The following is a 9501-nucleotide window of genomic DNA, read 5'->3' on the forward strand; positions in this document are numbered from 1 at the left end:
AAAGCACTAATTCTTCTGAGTGTCTTTTGACTTGATTCAAAAACTTGCATGAGAAGCTCATTTTCTATGCAATCAATAACTGTTCTATCCACCAAGGAGGGATATAGGATTTCAAACTAGAGGGGGCCCGGGCCAGAGTATAAGAAAAAAAAAAAAAAACTTTAAATAATGCAATCATTTATTAATAAAGACCAAAAAAAAAAAAAAAACAAAATAATGTTTTTTTTTTTTTAATACTAAGCTGGCTAGATTTTTTTTTGAAGGTTAGAGCATTCATAGTAGTGGTGCTAAAAAATTTAGCTTTTAGTACCTCAAAAAGCTAATTTATATATTTTATTACCTCACTTTACTATACATTCAACATCAAATGTTGTATTTTTTTACCACTTCATTTAAATAATATAAACAACCCATTAAAATAATAAAGGAAGAGAGAAAATTTGAGTTTTTTCATTGAAGGTAGAGAGATAGTCTTAATAAAAAAATATATATATATATATATTTACCAACTTGTTACAATCAATTGGTAAATATTAGTTTATTGTGGTTGAAAAAAAATTAGTTTTAGCTTCTCCAATAACACATGATTTTTTGGTTTTTTTTTTTTGGTGGTAAAATAGGTTTTTGCTAAAATACAATCACCATTATGAATGTTTTTATTTTTTTTTTGTTAAGTTTTTGGGTTATATAATTGCTAATTGGAGGGGGCCTAAAGTTTTAGAGGTAGGACAACTATATAAAATAAAAAAAATGGACTAGGGGGGCCTGCCCCCACATGGGTCCGTCCCTACAATCCATTATAGTACTCTTTCAATTAACAACAACTTTGGCAATATTAAAGGAAAATGTTAATTGATATCCTAAGAATATTTGTTAATGAACTATTTTAAGAGAGTTTTTATAGGAAAAGAAAAAAAAAAGCAATTAATATTTTGACAACCTTTTTTATTTTCCATAAAAGTGGCATAAAAAAGTTCTTAAAATAAATTTTTAATAATTGGTATTTGGGCATTGATATCAGGACCTATATTAAACTACTAATCTATAAGGTTTACTTAACTATCAATTTAATGGTCTGTTTGGATGGAGGGGGGAAGGAGGGGGAGTGTAGGAGAGTAGAGTAGTGTTGACTAAAAATAAGTTAATTTTGTGCTAAATTTACTCTACTCTACTCTGCTCTCCCTCCCTTTCTCTCTCTTAATTCAAATGGACCATTCGTGCATTCTCTTGAACTCAGGAAAACACTGGCTGCAGCCGCCATACATCACAGCACTGAACAATATTGTAACAGCATATATTAATTTGTAATAGATTTTGCATGTGCATCGAGGCCTTAACATTGAAATCGCACTATCATTTTGGGTCTTTTTATACTCTGATCAATTGTGGTAGCTATTGAAGTAACCATGGAGAAGTCTATGAGCTTTTATGGTTATTCTTTGATTATGACATTCTTTATGTTGTTCCTTGGTGCAAGGTCTCAACTGACCCCAAATTTTTATGAAAGAACATGTCCAAAACTTCTCAGTATTGTCAGGAATGAGGTTCAAAAAGCTTTCAACAAGGAAATTCGTATGGCTGCTTCTTTGCTTTGGCTTCACTTTCATGATTGCTTTGTAAATGTGAGTTTAAGCATCAAATTATCCTGTTATTTTTCTATTTCATTCCTTTTAAATTAAATGGTGTTTTTAGTATCTATTGCATTGAACAAAGAAGTCTAGAAAGTTTACTATTGTTTCAAGAGAAAAATACTCCTACGTCATTAAAGGGTTGATAATTTAATTAATGAAACTAATAATTCCAAGAATTAGATGAAGAATTCACATCTTGATCAATATACTTGAAAAGTACTTCCTTTTAAGAATTATGATTCTCTCACACTCATTATTTCACATTTATTTTTCATGTTATAAATGTGAACATTACTGCTCTATTTGTTTAACTAGAAAACTTTCTATAAAAATAGTTTTCCATATTTTCCAGTGTTTGGTAGAAAAAAAAAAAAAAAAAAAAAAAAACTGGTCAATAGAAAACTATCTTTGGTCAACGGAAAATTCTAATAAAAATAAGGCTTATTTTCTGTATGTTGTTTTCCATTTTTTTTTTTTTTTGGAAAACAATATCTGTCTCATGCGTTGCATCTTCTATAAATATTATCTTCGTCTATAACTGTGGAAAACATAATTTTTTGGCGCCTTCTCTCTCTCATGATAAGCTTTCTCACTTTTTCTCTCTTCCCTTTGTTTTTTCTCTTCTTACACCCTCACTGTTACTAACTCTAGTCTATCCTCTTCCCATAGATCTCTCTCTCTCTAATTGTCTCTCTTCTCTTTTTTCTCCATGTTTCTCTTCCCTTTTGTAACACAATTCTCTTATTATATATTTTTTTCCTTCACTGATCAGTCAATAGCTCCAACTTGCAAAGAAAAATAAATTTGCAGCAGTAATTATTTCATTCCTCTCTACCAAAATCCCAATTCTTTGCTTTGAATTTCAAGCTTGATTTTCTTTTTTCTCTAAGAAATTTTCGGTTTGATGGATTCCAGGGAGAAGTTACTTCTTTTTCATACATAAAGTGCAAAAAAAATAAAAAAAATAAAAAAAAAAATAAAGAAGAAGAAGAAGAAGAAGAAGAAGAAGAAGAAGAAAGAATGGATGAAGTAAAAGATGAAAATTTTAAACATAGTACCATTATTGCTCTAAATTGCTTTTACATGGGACAATCTTTACCGTGGATTAATAATATTGTTATATAATGAATGATAATTGTTTAGGAGAATTGTATTTGTTGGCAGATACTTTTTTTTTATTGGCAAATACATTATGTAGTAATGATATATTATGCAAATACATTATGTAAATACATAATTTAGAGTAATATTGAAAACTTGTAGTTGACCATAGTAGATAATTAGTAGACCAACAAAAAGAGTAGACAATTAAAAGTTATTGTTATTTATACTTATTGAAAACGTATTCTCTTGTCAAATTTATATGTGTGTGTGTGTGTGTACGTACAGTATATATGTACACACGTTACCGTCCATATTTATGAGCAAGATGAGTGGTAGAGATCATGAAAATTTGACAACTAATTAATTTTGATTGTATCTATTGTCAAAATTTTAGTATAAAAACCAAATTCATTCTTGGTTTTATTTATTTATTTATAATGATTATATTAGTTGGTTTACATAATACACATGTTTTAAATTATACAAAAAATATTTTTAAAAAAATTGCATACCAAATACCAGAAAACATTCTCAAGCTTATTTTCAAGGTCGTTACCAAACATTGAAAAATGAGACAATTTTCTAGAAAATGCTCTATGGAAAATGAACAATTTTCAAGAAAATGTTAATGCTGAAACAAATAGAATGCTCTTTGGAAAATAAACCATTTTTTTTTAAAAAAGTTTATGCTGAAACAAACAGAGCGTATGTTTTCACCTTTTTAAATTTATACTTTAATGCGTAAAATGTGGATATTGTGTCAAAGTGAGTATAAAATGAGTTTCAAAGAATATTTACTATTTTTTTTTAAATGTGAGAAGTGAGAATTTTTAGGCCATCAAAATCCTTTAAAATGCATCCAAAGGCACTTGTTTAAGTTGTCAAAATTTAGTAGTTATTGTAAAAAATTAAAAGGGTAATTACATATTATGTACTCATTTATAGGAGCCCTATACACTTTAAACTTTACACTCTTAGTATTTGCTAATCATACTTTCATAACTTACCTTTGTCTTTGTTAGACATATAATGGCCATTTGGTCCAGAACAATTGTAAAAGCCCATATATAAGTAGAAATAGACAAATTAATTTTGAGTTAATATCAAGGAAGTCAATATCGTACCAGAGGCTGTATCGGTTTATTCAGCGGTAAGATATATTTCGGATACCGGTCAATACCGGTGTACCGTTTTGGATTTACCGCTATTTTTTATTATTTTATACAATATACAAAGTTATATTTCTAATAACTCAATATATCACATTGGTAACTTTTTATATTTTTTTATGGAATTATTAACTTTTACCACAACTCCTTATATGATAAGTTGTGAGGGGTGAAAAAAATTGTGAGTGTATGTGGGTTCACATTTTCATCACTTACAACTCCTCACATTACAAATTATGACAAAAATTGTTTAAAATGTTGTAATATTAGCATTGTTCTAAATATAAATTTGTTGCAATACCGTGGCAATATGGCAATACATGTACATTATATAACATCATTTGGGCTTAAAGGCCAAAGCTGAAAAGAAGTGATGGAGAGCTTTCACGCGGAGAGCTCATCTTTTATTCAAAAATTAAAAGCTTTCAATATTTCCAATGCTTGGCATCTAGTGTTAGTGTATTGTAGTCACGTGGAGAGCTTGGGAAACTTAAAAAACAAATACAAAACAAAGAAAGAGAAAGTGAGAAACCAGACCACATACATAACAAAGTTCAGCAAAAAAAAAAAAAAAAAAGAAGAAGAGAGGGAGACGGATAGACTGATAGAGAAGAAGAAGAAAAAAGGGTCAGCAAAAAAAAAAAGAAAAGAAAGAGAGGGAGACGAATAGACCGACAGAGAAGAAGAAGAAAAAAAGGAAAGAAGAAGAAGAAGAAGCAGAAGAAGAAGAAGCAGTTGCTTCATGGTGCCACCCCTACTTCATTGTCGTCTTCTTCCTTTTCTCCTTCTTCTCTATTTTCTTTCCTTACAAATGAGACTTTTTGTGTTTCAACCCGGTATCCATTTACCGGCCCAAAACAACCAGATTTCGCGGTACAGCCGGTACGGCTGGTATTTTTTCCGGTACGAAACAAGGGGTTATCTATACTGGTGCACTGACCGGTACAGTATATACGGCCTATACGGTACGGAATTGACTCCCTTGGTTAATATACGGCTAGCCTAAGGTTAGTCAGAGTTCCCTAGCTAGTATATAAACCCTGATTGGGTTCATTGTAATTAAAGTGTTTTATATCAAATGTATAGCCATTAAGGGCTTTTTTTATTTTTTTATTTTTTTTATTTTTAAAGATAGATGTAGGCTGTTAGACTAAACTATGTAAATATTTTTATTCATTATCTCTTTCATGCTTCTACTTATCAGTCAATCACTAGCTCTCTATTTGTACTTCCACTCATTACTCTATCCGCAACAACTTCAATATTATTAAAGAAAGTACTATATTCTTCTCAAAAAAGAAAAAGAAAGTACTATGTTTTAGTCATGGGGACAAATCAATCACCATAAGTCTTGTTGAAAGCTATAGTAGTTGAAGCGTAGACCCTTTTTTTCGGACTTTTTAAATTTGGTGATAAGATGGGAAAGAAGTATAAGTCCTCTTACTTCATGAAGTGGAGAAATACACCAAATTTTACTTACTAGATAATCAGAATTGTAAGGTCAATCAATTCGTGTATGAGGAGATATTTCTCTTCACTTCTATAATGCTTTTTCAGAGCTATAAGTGGACTGAAGTTCGAGTCCGAACTCCGAATCCCTCAACTTAAAAAGTACCAAGGAATATCATAAGTGTTTTTGAGAAATAGGAATATCATAAGTTCAGTGACTTCCTTTAAATAAGAAGAGATAAGATATGGTTAAAGCATGAAAATGGACCTATGTAGTCATCAATTACCATAATACTAGTACCAACAAAAATTTTATTGCAAACCAAATTTAAAAAAAAAAAAAAAACAAAAATTTTATGGAACATTCTTAATGCATGCCAACTAAATTGTGCGCAAAGTGGTTGCAAAAAGCTTTAGCTTTTCCACAAGCACTAATGCATCTGAGTGTGTTTTGAATTGGTTCAAAAACTTGCATGATCGAGAAGCTCATTTTCTATGCAATTCCATAACTGTTCAATCCACTCTTTCAATTAACTACAACTTTGGTAATATTAGAATGGAAAATTAAGCGTTGGCTTAGCAATTCTTAACACCTTATAATATTCAAGAGATCTTGAATTCGAAACTTCTTGTCATCATTTTAGGGTCGCCCCATGAGATTCCTCCTTATAATAACCTAGTCGTTTGTCAAAAAACAAATGGTGTATGTGGGACGGTAGAACTGCATACATCTGAGAGAATAATCAAATGCACAAAAAGGTCTGAAGTCTGAACACCATCATTTCAATTATTTGCAAAAAAAAAATAAAAAAAAAATAAAAAAAAAAACAAAAAAAAAAACTACTAATATGTTAGCCACCTGTTAGCATAACCTATATTAAAACTACTAATCTGTTAGGTTTGCTTAACTATCAATTTAAGTGCATTCTTTTGAACTTGGGAAAACACTGGCTGCAGCCGCCTTACATCACAGAACTAAACAATGTTGTAACAACATGTATTATTTTGTAGAAGAATATACAATTACTAATTCACTCATGATCTTGCTTATAAATTAGGATTGCAAGATTTTGCATGTGCATCGAGGCTTTAACACTGAAATCGCAGTATCATTTTGGGTCTTCTTATACTTTGATAAGTTGTATGTAAGCTATCGAAGTAAACATGGAGAAGTCTTAACAGCTTTTACGGTTATTCTCTGATTATGACATTCTTTTTGTTGTTCCTTGGTGTATGGTCTCAACTGACCCCATATTTTTATGAGAGCGCATGTCCAAATCTTCAAGATATTGTGTGGTATGAGGTGGAAAAGGCTTTCTTTGAGGAAAATCGTATGGCTGCCTCTTTGCTTCGGCTTCACTTTCATGATTGCTTTGTAATTAAATGTGAGTTTGAGCCTCAAATTATCCAGTTATTCATCTATTTCATTCCTTTTAAATGGTGTTTTTAGTATTTCTTGCTGTGAACAAAGAAGTCTCGTAAATTTACTATTGTTTCAAGAGAAAGATGCTCCTGCGTCACTAAAGGATGGATAATTTCAATTAACAAAACTAATAATTCCAAGAATTAGCTGAAGAATTCTCATCTTTATCAATAATCGAAAAGTACTTATAAAGGTAATAATTCTCTCACACTCATATTTCACATCAACTTTTCATATTGTAAATGTGAAAATCACATTTTCACTTTTAAAAATGTATACATTAACACATACAATATGGATATTGTGTAAATATGTGTATAAAATGAGTGTAAAAGAATATTTACCATTTTTAAAAAAAATGAGAGAAGTGGGAATTCTTATGATGCCACTCTCAAAGTCTTTAACTTCCTTTTTACTTTTAACTTTGTGAGGCAACGTCATGCCCTCATTGTATCATAAACATTATTATTTTCTTTTTTCCCTTTTAGGGTTGTGATGGATCACTATTGTTGGATGTAGATGATGGGGAGAAATTTTCCCTTTCCAACTTAAACTCAGAGGATTTGAAGTTGTAGATGATATCAAAAGCGCTGTGGAGAGTGAATGTCCTGATGTTATATCTTGTGCCGATATACTAGCTATAGCTGCTCGGGATTCTGTGGTTATAGTAAGTTCAAATCTTTTTTTATTGTTCTTCTTTTTATTGACATATATAGGATCACTAGGAGAATATTATAAAATTTGATATTTGAAAGCAACTAGAATGGAATGATGATGAGCCTTTATAATGTTATTTATTTATTATATTGTTGCATTTACATGCAAAATAAAATAGCCACTTGAACCGAAGTTCTCCATATAAGAAAAGATATGAAAGATTGGACAATTATGTCATTCAACCACAAAGTTTTTGGTAGTAATTAAATATCTTATCTTGACGGAATTTCAAGCACACGCTAATTCACCATATATGTTCTGTAATGGTTTGCAGACCGGAGGACCCGCATGGACTGTTTTGTTGGGCAGAAGAGATGGATTTGTGTCAATAGACAAAAAGGCAACAGATGACGCACTTCCTTCTGCATTTGACACACTGTATAATATCACTTTCAAGTTCAAAAAAGTAGGCCTCGATGTAACCGATGTGGTGTCCTTATCAGGTACTTAAGTTTCGCGTAAAGTATTCTAAAAATTTGCTAATATAATCTAATGTATTAACACGCTCTTACAACTAAAATCGACCTGTTGACCAAATTAAAAGTCTGATATATTCATAGGTTTCGGTTAATTCAGCCGGTAAAATTTCTTATTATCGAATAAGAGATCTGCGTTTCTACCTCTATACCAAAAAATAATTAGTGTTTTATTATATGATGAAGAGTAATCATCAAGAATGGTTTACCTCTAAAAAAAAAGTCTAAGACATTCTTTTCCAAAATTTGCTTTTAGATTTCTCTTGTTGTAATTTTTGTAATCACACATATCCACTAGTATTTATGAGCCATTATATGATTAATTTGGTGTGTATAGGTTCTCATACAATTGGACTAGCTAGGTGTGCTGCCTTCAGCAATAGATTGTTCAACTTCGAAAACACGGGCCTTCCAGACAGGACTTTGGATAGAAATATGCTGTCCCAGTTGCAAGGACTGTGCGGAAACATTGGTAGCTACTATAGTGGCTATAGTGCTGACCCAAACTTGGGAAACGCTACAACATTCCTAGATCGAGACTCAACTAAAGTTTTTGACAACCATTACTTTCAGAACTTGCTCAATAGAAAGGCCCTACTTAGTTCCGACCAAGTTTTATTGAGTAGTTATGAAACCAAACGTTTGGTTCAAGATTATAGCAGCAGTAAGGATCGTTTCTTTGAAGACTTTGCCGAGTCCATGGTCAAGATGGGGAATGTAAGTCCGCTTACCGGGTCCCGTGGAGAGATACGCAAGAACTGCAGGAGAGTGAATTGATCAAATGTGCTGAACTTATCAAGGATTTGATGAAAATGAGATTAAGATATGTACTAAAATCTGCTTCTCAATCTATGGTCAGTGTTGTCATGTATCAGTATGACTTATTTTAAGTTTCCATTTAGTGTGGTTTTGGTTTTGTTGTTTGTGTGAAGTCGGTGGCTTGTTATCCTAATCCAAACCGATTTGGAGTGGCTTGCAAGACTTGAATTCTATTTCAAGTAGGATTCTATTTCCTATTTCAAGTGCATCTATATTTCCTAATTGTAATAGACTAGGATTCATAGCAAGTCACGTGTAAAACTATGATCACCTAGCCGACCTACCTTTGTATAAATAGGACATAGGTATTGCGGCAATTGAGAGAGGCAGAAGAAAATAGAGAGTGCAATAGTGAGTTTTGGCTGTTTCATATTATTGTGAGAGTTCTCTAGTTTAGCATAGGGTGCAAGGTTTTCTCTATTCCTTGTATTTGTGAGAGAGCTATTGGGTGTATTGGGGATTGGGTGTGTGTGAGAATATTGATACACCAACTTATATATCTCCATATTTGATTAGTGAAATTTCTTAGTCGTTGCCTGTGGATGTAGGCCAAAAGCCGAACCACGTAAATCCTTGGTGTTCTTCTGTTTGTGTGTGTTTATTTATTTTCAGATTTTGGATTTGCTTCGTTCCTATTGTTTATTTCTTGGAGATCTTTCTAGAGTCATAATATTTTCACAATCAATATTGAGGAGGGAGTGCTATCCGGAGGC

At 31.7% G+C, this 9501-nt stretch overlaps 1 pseudogene; it reads left to right on the top strand.

Moving 5' to 3' along the window:
* The first annotated feature begins 1406 nt into the window (after window positions 1-1406).
* Window positions 1407-8746, top strand: LOC111992716 (peroxidase 59-like; annotated as a pseudogene).
* The last annotated feature ends 755 nt before the right edge of the window (window positions 8747-9501 follow it).

This window comes from Quercus suber, unplaced genomic scaffold, assembly GCF_002906115.3.
Source record: "Quercus suber isolate HL8 unplaced genomic scaffold, Cork oak 2.0 scaffold_40, whole genome shotgun sequence".
Taxonomy (NCBI): domain Eukaryota; kingdom Viridiplantae; phylum Streptophyta; class Magnoliopsida; order Fagales; family Fagaceae; genus Quercus; species Quercus suber.